Genomic DNA, 21,173 nt, shown 5'->3' on the forward strand with positions numbered 1-21,173 from the left:
AGCTTAGTCTGGGCTATGATAACGTGCCATGTTGTTGTCATATTATTATGAGGTGCATCTCAGAAAGTGATTCCAGATCTTTCTCCCCTTTGGGGAGGGGAGGCTTATTGATTTTGGAGACTATAAATCGAAATGGCACTTTTATGATTGAGAGTTATACAACAGTTAAGAGGATTTGTATAATGTTCTAGGAAAATTAGAGAATTTCATAAACTCAAAGGGAAGAAAGATTCATGGGGTAGAATCTGGATTGCAAAATGCATGGAAGCTTACTGGAATCCGTGAACTTCTTAGGGTTACAAGAAAGATGAGGATCTGCTTGCCAAGCCTCCCTCCTATGGGATTAAGTTTAAGGCGACTTTCAAAGTATTTCGTGTGCTGCAAGATTTTAGGATGTCTCTCCATTGAGACAGCTAAAATACTGTTGGTACTTTTAACTCATTCAACTTGTCTCCACCCTACATTTGCAAACTATTTTTTTAACTAAACTATGTAAATACAGAGAGAACTTTTGTGTTTAACTTAAGAGGTAACATCTTCACTATAATCCTCTTCTAGGGGAAAATGGACATTTTGTCATCAAAAAGATTTTTGATCTGCAATGAAATCACCTTTCAAGTTTAATGGTGAAAATTAGAAAAGAATGAAAGATATCCATACAAGTCCATACAAGATGATTATTATTTTCAGTAAATATTTTTATTGTCTTCAACAGCTAGAAAAATATATGGAAGATTTAAATGAAAGTAATTTCAAAATGCAAGATTTGAAAACCTCACTTTTAAGGATTTCATCTAAAGGAATATATAAAGATACACAAAAAAATTTAGTTAAAATGATATTTCTGGCAGAATTTTTTATAATAACAAAAAGCCATCTATTCATATGGTAAAATACTAATAGATATTAATAATTCTCTTGGAGGACTACAGTTATATATTGTGAACATATTCACCATTGACTTAACATGGAGGCATTCCACATACTTATCATTCCTGATGAAAATATTTTTTAAATTAATCATTTTTCTATTCATATGCCTTTGATTAAAAAGGGAGATTAAGAGCCACTTCTGGTATGAAAGCTAGATTTAATTTTAAAAAGCAGCAACAATACAGCAACTTTAGGATAAAGTTCAATTTTCCAAGGGAGTCGATGATTTTCAAATTTTGCTGTCGGAAAACAACTTCATTAGTGTCCTGAGCTGTCAACGGTTTACGTGTGACGTGTTTGGTAAATAAAGTCGGCATTTCATGGGAAACTTCTACAGTCTTGTGACATTAGGGCCTTTGGCCCCTCAGTCGAGGAGGATGTACAGGCTGCTGGTCCTTGTGGGGAACAGTACCTGGAATAGAGCAGTCCGTGCGTGCATGTGGACTAACTGAACGGATGACCGTGTTTGGACAAAGGCCATCCGGAAGAGCCTCGGCAATTTTCTTCTCATTCGTTCATTTACAAACATTAAGTGAGCACCTGCTATGCTGGAAATCCCGGGGACGCAGGTCCAAAGGAGCATGTGCTCTTGTGCGGGTCTGATCAGATCAGATCATCCTAATGTTAAGTTTAGGGGGGAAAACCATGGAAAGACACACGCAGGAAATTATGGGAATGATGGGGAAGGGAGGGCGGCCAGCTGGTCCAAGTCTCGGCGGAGACCTTCTTGTTTCTTAGCACTGAAAGTCCAGGAACCCGGTAGTCCCAGACGAACGGATGGCTGGTCACCTTAGAAAGGTCATCTCACCCCGCTAGGACTTTCCGGAAGAGGTGCCCCTGGACGCGTGGGCTGCGGCTCCAAGCCGAAAGGGACCCGCCCGGTGAGGGCAGACCCCAGGCCGAGGCGGCTGCCCGAGCAGAGGAACAGCCCAGAGCGTGTGGGGAACGCGGGGCAGTTCTAATGTCACCAAGACATCGGTTGGCGGGAATGGGGTATAGGAAGATGATGGTCAGGTGGCAAAGGCCTGATCACGGAGGACAGCGAAGGGGCGCGGGGGAGTGCTCAGTTGGCTGGGCCTGCGGGAACACAGTCCCAGCCACGCGCCGCTCAGACAGCGGGAATTTGTTGTCTCACAGTCCTGAGATCACGGTGCCGGCAGGTTTTGGTCCTTCTGAGGTGGCGAGAGAGAATCCACTCCGTCCCTCCCAGCCTTCTGGCGACTCGCTGGCACTCTTTGGCATTCCTTGGCTTGTAGAAGCAGCCCTCTGCTCTCTGGGCAGAGAGACGAAAAGAATTATATTCACGTGGCATTGTGTGTGTGTGTGTGTGTGTGCGTGTGTGTGTGTGTGTGTGTTCAGATTTCCCCTTTTAATAAGGAAACCAATCACGCTGGATTAGGGCCCATCCTTATGACCATCTCTTATTTTTAATAATTATGTCTAATTTCCAAATAAGGACATATTCTGAAATACTGGAGGTTAAGACTTCAACATGTGAATTTCTGGTGGATGTGATTCAACCCATTCCAGTGGGGATGGTGTCAAGGAGACTGAACAGGGAACGGAAGAGGCTCGGCGGCCTTGGAGCCCCAGGAGTCTCTTGTCCTCATGGCGGCGGATAACCCAACAAGGTGTGTGTTGGGGCGGGGGTAGATCCCCCTGCAGTCCAACAGATGCACAGTAAGGAAACACAGCTGGGCACTGGGAAGGGGGCCTGAGGTCACTTAATCTGAGACAGAGCTGACCACCCCAGCGTGGACAGTGAGCGGAGCAAGGGGCAGCGGCCACCTCCTCTGGTCAGCGAATGCTAGGTCTGCTGAGCTCTGTCTTCTGTTAGGAATAAACTGGGTAAAACACAACCCCCTACAAATCACTCTGGGTCCCGAGGAAAGAAACGTTATTCCGAGGAGCGTAGCCTTTGAGACGCCGTTTACCAAGGGAACCGGGAGAAAATAATTTGGCATTGAGGACGCGCAAATACATGGTTTCTCCCAAACAGCAGCTGAAAGTCATGAAGAGATGACAGTGACATAAATAGATGCCTGCGCGGAACGGGGAGGATTAAAAAGAAAGCAAAGCGTGAAGCAGCATCAGAAGCTCCATTCCGTACCAACTGCAGCATCGGCACCGCAGAACACAGCATTCACCCCTCTGCCAGAACGTGGACGTGAAGAGCACAGGCCGAGGAGGAGGACCGGGAAAGTGAAAGGCAAAGGGCCAAAAAACAGGCCCCTTTTAATGCATATTTATGAAGAAAAGTCCAGACTGACTGGAAGAGAAGACAGTGGAAGAAAACATTCCTGATTTGAAAAGAAATCATAACTGCAAATACATTTAGGTACTTTTTTTTATGTATGATTATATGGTTGATTTTCAGTTGCAATCATACAAAGAGTTTTGTTTCTTCATTCACCTTTACATTGTATTATGAGCATTTCTCATATCATTAGATAAATTACAGAAGAGATTTTTAATTGCCACATGATAATTCATCATGTGACTATACCACAATTTAAATATTTCATGATTTTATTTTGAAATGTCGCTCTTTATGAATAATGCTACAGTGTATATTTTTTTGTTCATTAAGTTTTTCTTATATCACACATTATTTCCGGAGGATCATTTCCTAGAACTTGAATTACTGGGTCAAAGGACATGTAAACCAGAGGTTCCCAGACTTTCAGACTCCACAAACCGAGAAATTTAAAAAATAATAACAAAAAATAAACACATGACCAAAATAGAGTCGTTTGCATTTTCTTTGGTCAAGTAAGTGCATTTAAAAAAAAAAGAAAACCTACTGTGTAGCATGATTATTCATGAGAGAATATAATTTTACTCCAAAAATGTGAGAGGATATGATCTCACAATAAAGGACTGTATTTAAATGGAATTATTTCGTTCTGTGGAAAACTCAGTCCATTGTCTTTGTCATTTTTTAAATCTTACTCTCGCCAGGTGGCAGTTTTGCCGGGAAGGGAGGGTGGCTGCTCCGGCGGCTGGCAGTGGATCCCTCCGCCTCCGCCACGTGGCAAAGCATCCCATGCCCTTTTGACTGTGTAACTTTCCGTAACTTTTTGCTTTTGCATTGCCAAACGTGCTGTCAATAAGTGGATTCAACTTGCATGTGTCATTTTAAGTTCTTTTTCATACTCCTGAAGGCATCGGTCACTTCGCCAGCAATCCCTAATGCGGATTGGTCCTCTCTGCGTTGTCAAAGGGCTTCTGTGTCTTTGCGTGAGTCCGGGAGGGAGGTTGGTGCTTTGTATCGGGGAGACCCTGGGATCAGACGCTGCTGCTGCTACTTTCTGGTGGCTCGCCAAGCCTGAGGGGCATGACATGGGCCAACCCGAGCTTCCTCATTTTTAAAGGTCGAAGGTAGGGCTGATATTACTCCTACTTCACTTCATGAGGTGGTTTTATTTGTTTATTTTTTAAATCAACCAAATCATTTACTGCAGGACTGACTGGCATGTTCTAAGCACTTTAATAACTGTTCCCTATTCTTCTTGCAATTTCCTCCTTTCTTTCACATGGTGTAAATTGACTAGAGAAAAATTCTGAGGTGTCCTAAATTAAATTTTAGTGGGCTGGAAGGTGGGAAAAAGAGACCCCTTAATCAGTTAATGGAGCCATGAGCAGAAACCAACAAAATCCAGGGGTGGCATACTCCCCCCGTCCCCATATTCTCAGACCTACAAGTAAATACTTTAGCTTCTGCAGGCCCTGTGGTCTCTGCAGTAACCACTCAACTTGACCATCACGGCAAGAAAGCGGCTACATCAATAGTAGACAAGTGAATGTAGTTGTGTTCCAACAAAACTTCATGGACACTGAAATTTAAATTTCCTATCATTTTTGTGTGTTATGCAATATTCTTTTAATTTTTCCCCAGCCGTTTGAACATATAAAACTCTCCTTAGTTGTAGTTTGTCAACCTCTGCTATAAACTATAAGGAAGTGTTAGGAAAAATGTATCTAGTGTAATTGCATCTTTTGTAAATAACACATTTTCTTGTAAGATTAAAAACGGTTATTTTGAAAAGAAGGTTTTAAAAACATCGCCCTGATGTATGGCAAGACAAATGTGTAAACACTCTGAGTCTCACCTCCTAGACTGTGGAACGGGGAGCAGGTTTAGTGAGATCCTCAAGGTCATACATCAAGTTCATCCTGGGTAGAGCAAGGGCTGACATGGACTCTTCTTAGTCTGGTATTCTTGCCACAGCAACAGATCCCATGATTTTATAATACACACTTTACAGTTAACTAGACACTGAGATTTTTATTCGTCAATGAAAAGCTTATTCAAAACTTGGTTCCCCTGAGAAGAAAAGTATAAACAATAATTTCACGTGGTAATTTTCCAATTTCTGTACCATATCTACATATCCAAACACAGCTGTATGAAGACATGAGTTGGCTCCGGGCAAAGAATGAGCCTGCTTACCCTTGTTTTAGAAGGCAGGGCCTGTTATGGGTTCAAAGAAATGCACTGAATGGCCCCACCCGAACTAAAAAAGAAAAAAGTGGAAACACCCCGTTGTTGACAATGTCCCCCACCGGCTCTCTCTTTGAATGGTAAGAGCAGAGAGAGGAAGAAAGAGAGGAGAGAGGGAGGTTTCACATTTCAAACAAAAAATATACACTGACTATAGTTTAGCGAAGTCCTTACCTCCCAGTAAGAGTTTTAACTGAATGACATATTGGGCAGACCCATGAATTTTCGATGAAACCTTATTTATATTATACACCTATTTCTAGAAGTTCAAAACTATCCTTGTATCTGTACCAAGACACTAAGTAGGATTATGAATGATTTAATTTTTTCCTCTATATTTTCTAGTTTTTCTATAATGTATTTACTCATATGTGTATTACTCTGGAACAATGTCTAAAATAGCAAAAAAAAAAAAATGAAGAACAATATATATGGTATATGAGCATTTAAAAAATTCTTTTTTAAAAAAAGATTCTTATATTTTATGGAACTTTATATGTTCAACAGAGTGACTGCTATCCACATGGAGATGGACTGTGAATATACATCACACACTGGAATTCTAAGTCTTAGTAGGAAAAAAGAATGTAAACTACCTCATTCATATTTCTATATTGTTTACATGCTGAAGTAACATTTTGCCTATATTGGGTCAAGTAAAAATAAAATATGAATATTAATTTCACCAGTTTCTTTTTACTTTTAAATGCAGTCACTCGAGAATTTTCGGTCGCATACTTGGGCTGCATTGCGTTTCCATTGGCCGGTGCCGTCATAGCTGTTCGGCTATTTTGAAATATGTCTGGGGCGATTTTTAAAAACTGTTAACAGTAGTTAACTCTGGAGCTGACAACCAGGAGACTCGAGAAGGTTTGAAAGGAGACTCAGCTTTTAAGGGTGTGTCCTCTTTTGCCTTAAAAAATTTTTCCACATGTGTATATTACCTACTTAAAAGCTAGACACTTTAAAAAATAATTTCAGTTAAAATAAATTCTTAAAGAACACTCTACAAATCATTGTTATTGATCAGAGCCTTGGAGGGTCGTGGAGGGTTTTTTCTCTTTACTGTCCAAAAAATAACTATCGAGGGGTGCTGTTTCTTATTGTGTGTGTGTGCGTGTGTGCACACACGTGGGCGTGTGTATTTAAAATTTTTTCTTATGGACAGAATTAGATCCGACTGGCACAGGGCCTTACTTTCCCAATATACTAGAGAAAGTAAATTTTATTTAGAGAAAGGAGTAATACTTTTGCGAGGAAAATTAAAGTACATTCCCAAAATATCCTGTATTAAGTAAAAGACAGTAAATAGAGTTTAAAACTCTGGCTTGGGACCCATCTTCCACAAAGGATGTAACTTAATGATCTTGTGGTCATTTAAAACGACAAATATTTTTTCTACTGACGTAAAAATACAATTGTTTGGTTTTAATATAAATTCAGTTTACTTTCCTCTTAGAAACGAAATCAATTTCAAGGCAATAATCTTTAAAATTAAATACTTTATCTCAATTAACACTTAATTTTATTTTATGAGGAGTTATTCCCTGAATTATAGCCAAAAATCAAATTGTTAATTTTATAATTATCAGACTCATTACTAGTCAGCTGGTTTATCAGTCTTAAAAATCAATTAAATTCTAAAAGCAACTCTAAGGACTAACTTGTGTTCAGTCAACAGCTTATTTTTCTAACACTATAAAATGTGATAAATTATATAAACCTCATATGTTAAGACTTTAATTACAGCAACATCACCATGTAGAATTAGGTTAAACCATATGTGTGATATTGTAAGTTATAATAAGAAATGTATATTTGTGCTTCATCCCCTTTCCTGGCACAGAGCTCCTGAAACCTTTGGAATTTTCCAAGTGATTAGAGCAAGGCCTCTTCAACCACACCTGCGTTTATGTGAATGAGGTGACTTTTGGAAAGCTCTGAGGTGACCTAATGATGGGAGCCGGTTGCTAGGGGCACCAGCAAAGTATTTAGAGAGATGGAATTTTTAGCCCCATCCCCTCCCCATTCCTGACCCCCAGGCTAGGGGTCCTTATGCTCAGGTGAACAGCTTACCTGTGCTTTGGCTTTTGTACATTTCTCTACTGCCAATCACTTCTCCATTTGTCTTTTTTTTTTCCTCCTCTGTTGGTCCAATACCTTCTAGAATTACATCAGTCTTACCAAAATTTCATGAACTTTCCTGGGAAAGAATTTCTACTCAGAATATATGGATCCTCCTCCCCACTGTGGATACATATCTATGAATTTATGAAAACCAGTGGGATAATTGGGTTTATTTAATACTATAGGTTTTCAAAGCTAGCCTTTCTCAGTTGCATATCCTTATTATATTATGGCTCGAAAAGGAATATTCACGTTGAAAGAGAAAAGAAGACTCTACACCTAACAGTGGAAAATCAGCAAATATGGACATAAACTATACAAGTCTGCCATGGGTACAGAAAGGGAAATCCGATGGAGACAGAGGAAAACAAACATTCACTAAAATGCAAAGCTAATGACGATTCGGGCCCGCTTAACAACTTGAACTTGAAAGGCTTCGAAGGGTATGTTTGAGGGATAAAAAGATTGTGAACTTTCTCCCCTTGCTTAGAAGAAAATAATCTCGTGATTCCTTCATGTTTACCTTCCAAGAATTGCAGGCTACATTGAAATGATAGTTTTTTATGCATTAATGTTTACATAACTGCTATTTTTGCAGATTTAAATTACAGAGAACAGCAATTGTTGAGGGGGGGAAAAAGCAGTATAAATAAATAGAAGCTAGAATTTTCCCCTGTTAGAGGTAAGTTTTTGCTATTCCTAGCGCAGAAGTCTTGTCCTATTTGTGTAAGATTGTTCTTCAGGGACTCAGAATGAGTTTCCCGTAAGAAAGAATGTTGCGAGTAGGAGAGCGTACAATAGCTTAGTTAATAGAACAAGTTTTGACTCTCCACAAGTGGTAAAAGGAACAACATGTTTTTATTTTGTGATTATGTATGCTCAGGTTAGCTATCTCTGTCATTCTCAGGGAGAAAAAACAAACGAGCAGGAAAAGCTAGTAAGGGTAGTAAGTTTCCAGTTACACGTCCTGAGCTTGGGTGCAGTGTACATCTCATGTCATTGGGTGGCTGGGGATTTGGCACCATAAAATCGATGTTTGGAGATGTTTTATCCTTCTGTCATTCCCAGTTCAGGCCAGTTGTCTTTGGGGTGACTGCTCAGATTTCCCTTTTCGCACTCAAAAGTGTCCCAATATTGGGTGATCAATTTTATGTTTGCCTTTACCTTGAGTCTAAAGGACGGAGAGGAGGCACCCGACCTCGTGCCACCTCCCTGAAGGGCGTCAGTACCGCGCTTCGAGATGGACATGTGATGCTTTCTTGGTCTTACTTAAACTGTGATGGGTAGCCCTTTTGAACAGATTTAGCTCTTTCTACTGATCTGTAATTTACGTTAATAAGTGAAAACACAGGGCTGGCTATATAAATACAGCATCTACAAAGTCCCCCAGCCACTGCTCACTGCCCCGCCCACCACAGGCTCCACCAGCCCTGCATCCTGCTCCCAAAGCCCACTGAACTAGCTCTTGAGAAACCCTGCGGTCCTCCCTTCCAAGAATGATCCCAAAGGGACATTACCGAGGAAGAGGGAGCCTGGCGCAGGCATTAGTCTAGTTAGAGGGAAGAGAGGGAGGTGTTCAAGAGATGTCACAAAGAAGAAGGAGATGTTTGTTTATAATCGAAAGGTGGAAGCCACCCAAGTATTCATCAACAAACAAATGGATAAATAAAGAAAATGTGGGGGACGGGGGGAAGGAATCCATATAGTCTGAGTATAAATTCTTTCCTAGGAAAGTTCATGAAATATTGGTAAGACTGATGTAATTCTAGAAGGTATTGGACCAACAGAAAAACTTATATATCGCAACCTACACAGTGAAATGGTATTCAGCCTTACAAAGGAATGAAGTACTGATACTTGCTGTGAAATGGATGGAGCCGGAGGATGTCATAAGTGAGACAGGCCAGACACAAGCGGCAAAGCCGCCCCTCGCCCTCGCAGTAGGCGTGAAGCCTTCCCCTTGCGCCCGGCCGTCCGCGGCAGCCACCCTCACCGCACCTCCCCTGTGTGCCTGCGCCACCTGTCTTGCTGGGCGTCGAGCTCAGACCCTGCGACATCTGCCGGGCGTCTCGTTACCGTTGTGCCTGAGAGAGCCAGCAGGCCGAGGTTCTGGACCGGTGGGAGGTTCCCCCTGCCCCCGTCCAGCCACGGGCCTTCACGAAGCCTGCTTTGGGTCACATCTGGGCTCCAGGGGTGCTGATGACGGCGGACGCGGCACGGGCGACGGCCCATCAGTGCCTGGCACGGCCCGCGGCTTCCCGCTGCGCCCGCATCCACCCCTTTGCCAGGCCCGTGTGTCTGCCTGTTCCTCCCCGTCTATGCCATTTCCTCGGCCAAACAAATGTCTCCCGGCTCCCTTTGATCATTTTCTCTTTCCATGCCAAACGTAAACCTTGTTATCCACTGCGTCTGGAACATCCTCCCACTCTCCAACCCGTATTGTGTTTCGCTTCTGCACTGATTTCAAAGCCTTCCTCCTTCAGGTGGATCTAAGTGATGTCATGATATCGCGGCCGTTATTCTTCAGCCCGATGGTGTTTTTTTTTTCTTCTTCTTCTTTAAAAAAAAAGGTACACCTGAAACTAATATCATATGGTATTGCCAAGTATACTTTAATAAAAATGTTTTTTAAAGTTTCACGTTGAATGTACCTAAGAGCCAAATAATTGTTTTCCTGCCTCGGGCCAGGTGGGCACAGGAAACTAGATCACAAGGCCTACTTCTGGGTAGGTACGAGACGTCTCCAGAAATTTCTAGGTCTTCTTTATCAGAATGGTCTTGGGTAAGCGCACTCGTGTGGGCGGGAATGATTTGTAGTAAAAGGATTTGAGGGTCCTGGGCAGGACCTATCTCTGGTGAAGGAAGCAAGACAGACATAGTGTCGGCTGCCCTAGCATGCAAGACGGTAGGAGGCCCAGGGACATCATTTTTCTTTGTAGCTTCAAGACTCTCATATTTCATTTGAATTATTTTAAAAAAATGCTCTGCTCGCCGTATGGTTTGATTAAGTAAGCATTCTCTACTTAGATGATGAAAATAAATATCAAGAGAATAATTGGACATGCCAAGTGTGCTCAGTGAAGCAATGTGTGTAGGCAGCCCTGGAAACGGTGACACAGTGATTATCTGTGCATAACTTGGTCATAATATCATCACTGTCTAGACTACTAGACAATTAGCATCCAGACACACTATAGCTCAGATTGAAGAAGGTCATTAAAAAAAGGAGAGAGAGAATGAGCGTATTTGGGAAGGAAAGACCTGGTTCATTCTTTTCTAGAAAGGTATGTATTGGAATTTAAATTCGAATTGAGATGTGCTTTTCACTTTAGCTTCCTTTTATGAGACTCTGCTTCATCCCTTTCCCTATAGACGTAGGTAGTGGAAGCTGTTTCTCCCAGCCATCTTGTCTAATAAGGTCAGATATATGAAGGATGAGGCAGCCTCCACCTCTTTGTTCTTCTCCCTCTGTCTTTCTTTAAAAGACAGATTTCAGCATTTAAGGACATGTCAGTGTTACAGGAAGTCCCTATAGACAAGACAACATGACCCCTAAATCCTCAGCACAATCTAAATAGAGATATCCGTAAGAAGAAAAACAACATGCCTGTTCCAAGTTATTGTTTCTCCTTTTATCTACGGGAAATTTTATGTGGCATAAATTCATAGGATGATGGAGGCCATGGTGCATTCATAAATTCTGGATTCTTTATCCTCCTGCTACCAATAACTGGATCACATTTCCCAATCTCCTTTGCAGCCGGACAGAGTTACGTGACTGAGCTCTGGCAAGTAAAACGTGGACAGAAGTAGCTCACGGCACTTCTGAGTCTGGCCCCTTAACCCCCCATCCGATTCTCCGCACTCGCTCTCTTCCCTTGTCCACTCACCAACGTGGACAAGAGCTACGAAGTGCAGGGATTCGGGATAAAAGCAGCTCGAGTGACGAGTTACCACTGGAAGGGCACCCAGAAGTCCTGGGCTTACCTATGGCGTGAGTGAGAACTATAATTTGGTTTTGTGAAGCCACTGAAATTTGGGGGTCATTTGTCACAGCAGATAGCCTACCCAGAACCATACATGTGGGTGGCACTACAGTATTTGCGTGTTAAAACAGAGAAACGTTCAGATGTAGCTAAGGTAGCAGAAGCCTATTTTTCATATGAGTCTAAGGAACTCATCCAGCGTGTGGATGGATATATCCCATGCAATTAACACGTTCCCTGTGGAGCATCTGTTGGTTTGCAATACCCAACTTCATAGAACATACGTATCCTTCAACACAACGCGTATACTTACGTCCTCAAAGGGGAATACAGCCCCTAATCCAATAATGAGAAAAAAAGACACAAATCGAGGGGCATCCTACAAACAATCTGACCAATAATCCCCCCCCCCATCTGTCGAGGTCACCCAAAAAAAAGAGTCTGAGAAACGGCCATGGCCAAAAGGAGCCCAAGGAATCCGCACGACCACATGTATTCCTGGCACAGAGAAAGGACATCAGGCGAACATTAGACAAGTCTGAATAAACTCTGGCCTTCAGGTCGTAATAATGGGTCAGGATTGGTTCACTGGCTCTGACGAGAGCACAGAGCAGCACAGGACGTCAGCAGTGGGGGGTGGGGTGCGGAGGACGCGGACGCCCTCCATCCTGGCGTTGCGATTTCGCTGTAAATCTGAAACTATCCTGAGGTAGAAATCTAATTTTTTAAGAAAGTAAATACAGGATTTTGCACAGGATGATTTTAGGAAAGATCCCGAATTATATCCCGAGCGCAGGGAGGCGACCTTGGTGGCGAAAGGCACGCTTCGGGCCGAGGAGGGGCTGTCGCGGCTTTCCGGGGCCACGCCCTGCACTGCAGCAGCTGTCCTCAACAGCCACGGCCACGTCCTTGGCACCCGGGGAGCAGCGCGGCGAGCATTCGTCACCGCGACCTGACACTGGTGAACCCGAGTCGGCAGACGGCGGAAGGGCCTCGCCTTCGACGCGGAGGTAACGTGGGCCGCCTCGCACCGCGAGGGTCCCCGACACCCGCTCCTCGCGTCTTTGGTTTGTGGTCTCACTCGGTCTCTGCTCTGTCTCGTCTCCGCATCAGAATGATAGATTCCTGAAAGGACCGCCTCTGATTCGTCTTGCCCCCTCCTCATCGCCCGTGGGCCACATACACACGCACCTGTGTGTGCAGGCACGGGGCGCTCAGCACGAACTCTGGGAGCCTGCGGGGGAAACATCCCCGTGGGGGAGCGAAGCAGACGCCGCAGGCCGAGGGCCTCAGTCTCCTGCCCAGGACCGAGTTCTTCCGACCGCTGTCCAGGGTTTCGGCCAGGACGGTTTGTGGAGGTCCTGATACAGGACCAAGCGAGCAAGGAGTCATGCATTTTCCTCCTGACTTCATTTTTTTTTCGTAAACATACGTCAGCTCCCAAACTGTTGAAAGAGTTAACGTTTTATTTTTTTTCCCCCTGCAATAAAAACATAGCACCAGGGACACAGAAAGCCGGCTTTCAAAGACAGAGGCTGAAATAACAGAGACGCTTTTTCAAGTGAGTACTTAAGGACAGGGTCCCTTTAAGTGGCACGGCACCAACATGGTCACACCAGGATTTACTTTTCCGTGGAATGTGTGTGTGCGTTGCGGGTTGGAAGTGGAACCCGGGCCGGTCCAGGCCGGGAATAAAGGAGTCATTTAGGGCCCTTCAAAATCATTAGCACTATTAGTCCTGACTTGAAATGAGAGAAATGCAGAACTCCTGCCAGAGGGGAACAAGTCCTGCTGCTTTTCAAAGTCATCAAAGCTCCTCCAGAAGGGAGACTGTCAGAGCGTGGTGCCTTCCCGTGAGCTGTCAGGGGCGCGGGGCGTGCACGCCGGACCGGGGCTTTCGCTGGCCTCGGAGCACTCCCCGTGGAGGCACGCGGAAGCTGTCACCGGCCACCCCGCCAGGGTCCAGCAAGCGGCCTTCCGAGGGCAGCAGGCGCACCGTGCTTACTACCTGGCAGCGGGTGGTGGATGTGCGCGCGCTCACCGACCGTCCCCCCTGAGGAAGAGGGCGCCGGATCCCCGGAGTTGGGGTAGATGAAATGAGTCGGGGGTTGTTTGTTTTTTTTTTGGAGTGTGCACCCCCACATCATTCCGAACAATCCCGTAGAGTGTAAATTTGGACAAGCCTCTTCATTTTGCAAGGTCTTCACGATTTTACTTTTTACTGGAGGGATTGGCCTTGGCCAGAGATTGGGTTGCAAAATCAATTTAATGGGTTGCAACCAGCATTGAAAAGTAAAGAACAGAACAGACTAGAATGAAATAAAATCGAGCGTGTGTGTCCGTGTGTGTGTGTTTTGTAGGCGGGTTGTGTAAGTACTGGTTTTGCGAAGCCTGTTCTTAAAAACACGTGTATTTCGGCACATGTCCACTATGTTACGATGTGAAATAGATCTCCAGCTCCGAAATCCACTGGCAGAATCGATACCGTAATGTCCTTACTGTGGATCGAGGCCCTTCTTCTGGGAGCTGGTGACCTCCTCTTGCCTCTTCGCCCTTCCCCGTGCTGCTCCTGGAGATTGGGCTCTGAGCGTTGCCCCGGGGGACCCTCTGGCTCTGGGGTCCTGCCGGGTTCAGCTAACAGAGGGCGCAGCGGGACGTGGAGTGAGCGTAGAGAGTGAAGCCGGGCCTCTTTTCGCCAGCTCCTGTTCCGCGGGGTCTCGGTGGAGAAACACACCCTGCCCATCATTTCCTCAGCTCCCCGCGCCATCTGTTTCTTCCGGAATTGGGACAAGCGCAGTGAAGTAGCCTCAAAATCATAGTTGTGAAAAGGCTTTATCCAAAATAGTTTTATATATAAATTAAAGTTTATAGGGAGGAGGTAAGGGATTATTGTGTTCTGTAAAGTGCTCATTTGATGGTAAAGAGACTACAATATATATATAAAAAAAAAACGTGGGCGGTAGCAGGTGTGGTTCTTTGATGTAATCAGTGCAAATGTATTCTAGAGATTAGCTAGAATCCTGTTTTCTTGACTGAATGCATTCCCAGATAATTGCTAGACAATTTAGAAGAAGGATCATAGAAAACAGTGTCTAAATGAACACAATTCAGTTTATCATAGTCTACTAAAATTTATTGTTCAGTTTCATTTTCAGCTCACAGGAGCATGAGATTAAAATTCATTTGAAAGCTGTTATTTGCCTGGCACTGTTCTTGGTGTTGGGGATACATCGGAAAACATTACAAAAGATCCCTGCCCTCATGGAGCTTATATTCTAGCAGAAGGAGACAGAAACCCAGCATTTACTGTAAATCGCTGCACTATATTAAAGGGGCTGAATGTTATGGGGAAAAAAGCAGCTCAGAGACAGGAGGGTTGGGACTGCTGGGGTCTGGGGGACAAGTGCAGTGTCACCTAGAAAGGTCAGGTTAAGCCTCATTAGGAGGCGATCTGAGCAGAGCCGGAGGGAGAGAAGACGTTCCAGGCGGAGGGAACACCCCCCCCCCGCCCCCCGGAGGAGGTCAGCTGGAGGGCAAGGGATCCACACGAAGGAAGGCCGTTGTGGCTGCCGCAGGGTGATGGCAGTAAGAGAGGAAATTGGAAATTGAGGGGGGGGGAGGGCCCTTCAGAACGCGGGCTGTTCTCCGTAGAGTGGAGAACCCCCGAAGGCTCTGGGCGACGTGGCAGGCCGGAGTGATGACGGCTCCGGCGGGCGCGTTGACAATAGGCCGTGACACTGTGCCTGAGACCGCGGAGCGGCGGGAGGTGGCGGGAGGCGCCGGATTCCGGGCGCCTTGCGAAGGAAGAGCCGGGAAGAGCGCCGTGAGTCGGAGAAGAGAGTCGTGGATGCCTCGCATTTTTGACACGGGTCGCGCTGAAAAGTGCCACTCACGGAGCTCACGTCGGCGTGAACGGTGGCTCCGTGAATCGGCCCCGATGCCCTTCCCGAGCGACGGGGCGGCTCTCACGGCAAAGGCCTGTTTTCCGAAGGATTCACTCTGATCCGCTGGGCGCCTCCGACAGAACCCGGTTCAGGACGTTCTGCCCTAACTTTTTCTTTTCCCACGTCGATTATTTCATGAACTTTTTTTTTTTTTATTTTTTTAGAGGTTCTCGATTACGTGGGTCAAACCGTGCGAGGTGACGGCGGTGGAGGATTTTTGAATGAGCCGGGGCTGCAAGTTTGGTGCCAGGTTTCACATCAAATGTGTTCGGGTGAACGGCCTCCCATTAAAACAACGTTTTATAGCTGACGTCCATGCGCCTGGACCTGCCGCTCCACATGCGGGCCATTAACCGGTGATGTATGGACGTTTGTTCCAGCTGGTGCTATAAAAAGGCGCTTTCAGTGAATTATTTTTTTAAGATTCGAATACTTTATAGTGCTGATTGGGCAGTAACGGTAGAAAGAGGAAGGAACACGAAAAGGCTGCCATGTCCTGTTATGAAGCCCAGAGAGAAGGCTCTGTGCAATAGTCCAGATAACCGAAACTCTCCGCGAGAGGGAGGATTTGTAGCCTGAAGGGATTATGTAAGTCATGGAGCTCAACCGCCAGTGTTAAACAGTGAGGAAAATGAGGCCCATCGTGTTAAGCTGGCCGAGCCGAGAGCATGCACTGCGACCCGGCTGGCGTTCGCGCCGCGCGGTCTGTTTCTCTCCCTTCCATCCCGTAAAATCGGACCACTCACCTCCAAGCCCTGTTTGCCCTGTTCTGCGCAGAATCCCAGCTGAAGCCTAATCGATAGCCTCAGCCCCACCCTTCAGGAGACAAAGAGATGGGTCCCTGGTCCAGATTCTGTCCCCCAGCCCCATCCTCAGACCCGGCTCCCTGGAGGCTGAGCCCTCCCGCTGTCCCCCCAGCGTGTCTGGGTCGGCTTAGAGCGCGGGGAAGTGGCAGAGGCCCTGCTCCTTGCTCAGCACTGTCACTTCTCAGCACGGGACTGGGGACACGCAGCAGCCACCCCCAGCAGATAACTGGAGAGTCAGCGCCTAAGGCCTGACCTTACCGGTAACAACCGCCTGCTGGCCCAAACAAACAGTGACGAGGTGGTGCATCCGGTTGGGGATCCCCTAGGGAGGTCTCCCACGCCTTGCCGCATCACAGAGGTGCGTCCTGGACCGGGACTCTCGGTGGTACCCAGGGGGCCGGCTTCTGCACACAAGCCGGTGCCCTCGGTCCCAGCCCGCCCCGGCTCACGGGTCGTCTGCCGGGTTCCACACTGTCCTGTCTCTCTCCTCCATGGTGTGGCAGTGAGTCCTAAGGAAACAGTGACTTCTCACAGCAAAAGGAGCACTGGACTGAGAGTTGGGAGAACACAGTTCCGGGGAAGAGGAACAATGAGCCCTGCCCTGTGGCCTCGGCCTGTCGAGTTGCTCTCGCCACAAATGAATAGTTAATGTGAGTGTAGCTCTTTGTCAATGGTGAGACACGAAGCAGGTGTGTGTCGAGCGTATAGAAACGCCCTGCTGTCCACTTCTGGATCATTACATCGAAGTGCCAGAAATTTTTTTTGTTTCATTTGTTTTCTTGTGCATGCAATATTCAAACTATTTTTTTTAAAAAATACTGGTGGGAAGCAGAATTCCAAGATGACCCTGGAAATTTCTGCCAGCTCAGGCATAGTCAAGCATGAATCCAGGTGCTCCTGCGAAGGGATTTTGCAGATGCAATTAAGGTTCAAAATCAGCTGGCTTTAGGAAAGGGAACGTATTCACGGTGGGCCTGACCTTATCAGGTGAACCTGTATGGGAGGCTGGGCTCTTCCAGGTGAGAGAGACCCGAGAGGGAGAGGAATTTGGTATGATGGAGATTCTTCATCACTGGCTCTGGAAATGGAGGAGGACATGGAGGTGGCCTCTAGGCACTGACAGCCAGAAAGGAAATGTGGACTTCAGTTCTATGACCTCAAAGAAAAAAATGAGTTCTGCCAAGAACCCGAATGAACATGGAAGCTGATTTCCCCCCCGCCCCAGAGTCTCCAGGTGAGAACGCAGCCAGCCAACACCTGGATTCCAGTCCCATAAGACCCAGAGCAGAGCACCGAGTCATACATATCCTCCCTACAGCACTGAGAGCTAATTAATAAACGGGTGTCGTTTAAAGGTGCAAAGTTGGTGGAAATATGTTACAGAGCAATAGAAAACTACTGCAATGCTCTTAACAGCAAGAGCGGTGACGTCTGGAGTCTCGTATCTTCCCAAAACCAACACAGTGGCTTCTAGGTTCTCAAGTAATAACTCGACCTGAATGAGCCAAGGTGAAGGCACCGTGTGGTTTTCCCCACAGTGGACACAGACTTTAGCTTCTCTGGCATTGAACTGTCCACCAAGCCCCTCTCGAGATTGACAGGAGGCGCTGGTGGCAGGGCCAGTGTGCTCAAGCATCGTCTTTGGTCATGGGCTGTGCAAAACCAGGACTAGGCCCTTGACCTTGGACCCTGTGAAATGCCCTGGTCAGCCGGGCATTAGTGCTAGAACAGCAATCAGAGTTCTAATTTAATGAGCATTCTGCCAGTCTGTGCTTTCTTCCTGATGACTTTTAGTTTTTATAATGTTCTGACGCTAAGGATGTGTGTGTGTGTGTGTTCAGGCAAACATTTTCTTCCCTTTCTTCTTAAGCTATTGAGTCACGCTTTTCAAAGTTCACAGTAAAAGAAACTATAGCTTGGACTATGATTATACTACTGCTTTATTTTTATATCGCTTCATACATTTATTTCTTTTTTTATGAGGACAGTACATGAAAGTATCAAAATGAACTTTCTCTAATTCCCTCTCATCATTACAGTCCTCTCGAGTTCTTGCTCTTGTATCTTACTGTTCTTTACCTGCCCTACTCCCTTTATTGATTTATTAAAATGTTCTTTGAATATTTTTCAATTTGAGAGAGGAAGGAACCAGTTAAGAGAATGGCGGAGCCTTTTAGTTCTTGAAAACGAGGCAGATGAGGGCAGTGCATTTGGAAGTTTTTAAGTCTGTCACAGTGAAATTGCTTGAGTGATATCTAGACCACTTGATCCGCCCTCTAGCCAAAATGAATACCATCCTGGGCCTCCGTTTCTTCACCTATAAAAAGAAAGAACAGTTGTGCCCACTTCATAGTGGCATTAGGATTACACATTATTATTGTGAAAGACATCAGAATACGCCACCGCCCAAAATTCCAGTTTGGCCTAAGGGTCATCTTGAGTGGAAGGCAGCTGAGAATGGACGGATGTAGAGAGAGTTCTCTGCCCTTCCTTTATCTGCCTAAAAGCAGGACATAAATTGTCCTTTGAGAAGGGCGTCCCTCTCTTCCCCCAGTAGGAGCAAAAGAGGGATCCTTATCATCACAGACAGGAGTGCATACTGAAATGAGTCTGCAGAAACAGCCCTCACTAAAATATCCCTCCTCTTTCGTTGATTGCCCCACGTATTTCCTACACTCTTCCCCACGATTTATCATCCCTCGATGCCCACACCCTCTTTCCTCTGCTGAAAGGGTACATAAGCCCCCAAGTCTAACCCCTTATATATTTCCCCTTTTTTTCTCATATGCATAACTATTAAAAATCGTGTACTCTTTCTCCTGTCAACCTGCCCTTTATTAGTTTAATTCACACACTCCAGGTACAGAACATAAGAGGGTGGAGGAGAAGTTTCTCCTCCTCCGCAATTGGGTTTTGAAAAAAGATCTTAGCCCCATGTGTGTCAGATGACTAGGTGAGTGTTAGCTCTCCCCGTGATCCTTTTTCCATCCATTCCCTCCAGCTTTTCAAAAACATGCCGTCCACATTCTGCCTTCTCCACACGGCCTCCTCTGCCCTGCAATGCCAGCCCCTCGAGCAGGCTCTCCCACCTCTTATTTTAGAAGCATTGGTCCCTCTCCTCACTGATTGCTTTGCATTAATATTGTTTATTCGCATCTTTCGTATTGTACTATAAGCTTCTCGAGGACAAGAAGCCCATTTAAAACGTGCGTGCATCTCCGGCTGCATCTAACTCAGAAACTAGCGCATAAATGCGGAAGCGGGCGGGGACTTTGTTACCTTACTCTGTTCCGGGACCTTCTCTCCTTCGGAACCAGAGTCCTCCTCTGAAACGGATCATTGAGGTGCCTAGCTCAGCGCTCACCCTTCGGAATTGAAAACGATATTTAATTTAGTTCCCGTTTTTAATGGCGTGTTTTATTGATGGGAACAAACCTTTTCCCTAATGTTAAAGGCCTTTCTCTATTTGGGCCCACAGCTGCCTACGGAATAGTGGTCGTTTTCTTTCCCATTATACACACCCCACATCCCACCCGTTTACGTGCAATGAGGAGCATCTCCTAAATCATAGCAGTGCTGCCTTTGTTTATATTATTTTGCGAAATTCTAACCTCTGTCCACGTTAAATGCCTGTGCCGAATCCCATTTCCCAAGGAGCTCCTCCAATTACTTGCGTCTAATTCTCCCTTCTCTTGAAATTTTCTAAATTGTATTATTTTCCTGTACTATCCATACTCTCTAAACCATCTAACCTCATATTTGAGAAAATGAAGATGATGGTACGTTTCTATTTTTAAATACATCCTAAGTCTTGGAATATTGAACAACGTGTTTAATACTCTAAAGAGCAAAGACATTTTGTGCTGGTACTTTTTTTTTTTTTTTTAATTTGGCTCCTAGACAAAATACAAGGTCATATACAAAGCAAGAATTCATAAATACTTTGTTTATTTGAATGTAAGTTTAAAAACATTGGCCACTGTTGCTAAGATGATTGGGAGACTTGCTGCCTTCTTCAGGAACAGCTGGGACCCAGGAGCCGGTGCTGGTCACATCATTGACCACTGGGGACCTCACCGTAATTCTGCCCTCCGCAGCCCCTACACCAAGTAAGCCACCATGATCAACCAGGTCACACCCTACAACCACCCAGTGTCCCACCGGGATGATGGGAACATGCCCGACATGCCCAGCACCCCCAGGACCCCCAGAGCCCAAGCTTGCAGTGGCTGAAAAAACTGTGACCGGGAGGAAGTCCCCACCTCCACAGCTCTCAATAAAAATTCGAACAGAGACAAAAAGAGAAAGAAAAAAAATTGCTCCTGTTGAAGTTATTAGATACCTACTCAAAAAAAAAAAAAAAGAAAAGAAAAGAAAAAAGAAAAGAAAAAAGAAAAAAGAAAAGAAAAGAAAAGAAAAGAAAAGAAAAGCATAAGGAAAGAAAATATGTTTTACTATTTGGGAGGACAGAAGATGAAATGATGTTCCTCAGCCCCAAAGATACCTGGTTCTAATTCTTGGCACCTGTACATGTTACTTTACAAGGAAAACAGACTTTATCCTGGATTTTCTGGATGGGCCCTGAATCTACTCACAAGCGTCCTCTAAAAGAGGAAGGTGACCCGACAGGCAGGAGAGGAGGAGAGGAAGTAAAGATGGAGGCAGAGCCGGGAGTGACAGTGGCCGGAGCTGGGCGGTGCCAGCAGCCACCGGAAGCCGGGGGGGGGGGGGCAAAGGAGCATCTCTCCTGCGGCCTTTGAAGGGAGCTCAGCCCTTCTGACACCTGGGTTTTCGCCCAGGGACACTGTTGCACTTCCGCCCTCCAGAACTGCGAGAGAATGAACTTCCGTTGTTTTTGAGCCACCAGTTTGTG

At 45.5% G+C, this 21,173-nt stretch overlaps 1 pseudogene; it reads left to right on the plus strand.

Annotated features, from left to right (window-relative positions):
* The first annotated feature begins 20,290 nt into the window (after positions 1-20,290).
* Positions 20,291-20,544, plus strand: LOC107499354 (annotated as a pseudogene).
* The last annotated feature ends 629 nt before the right edge of the window (positions 20,545-21,173 follow it).

Source organism: Rousettus aegyptiacus, unplaced genomic scaffold, assembly GCF_014176215.1.
Source record: "Rousettus aegyptiacus isolate mRouAeg1 unplaced genomic scaffold, mRouAeg1.p scaffold_m13_p_4, whole genome shotgun sequence".
NCBI lineage: Eukaryota > Metazoa > Chordata > Mammalia > Chiroptera > Pteropodidae > Rousettus > Rousettus aegyptiacus.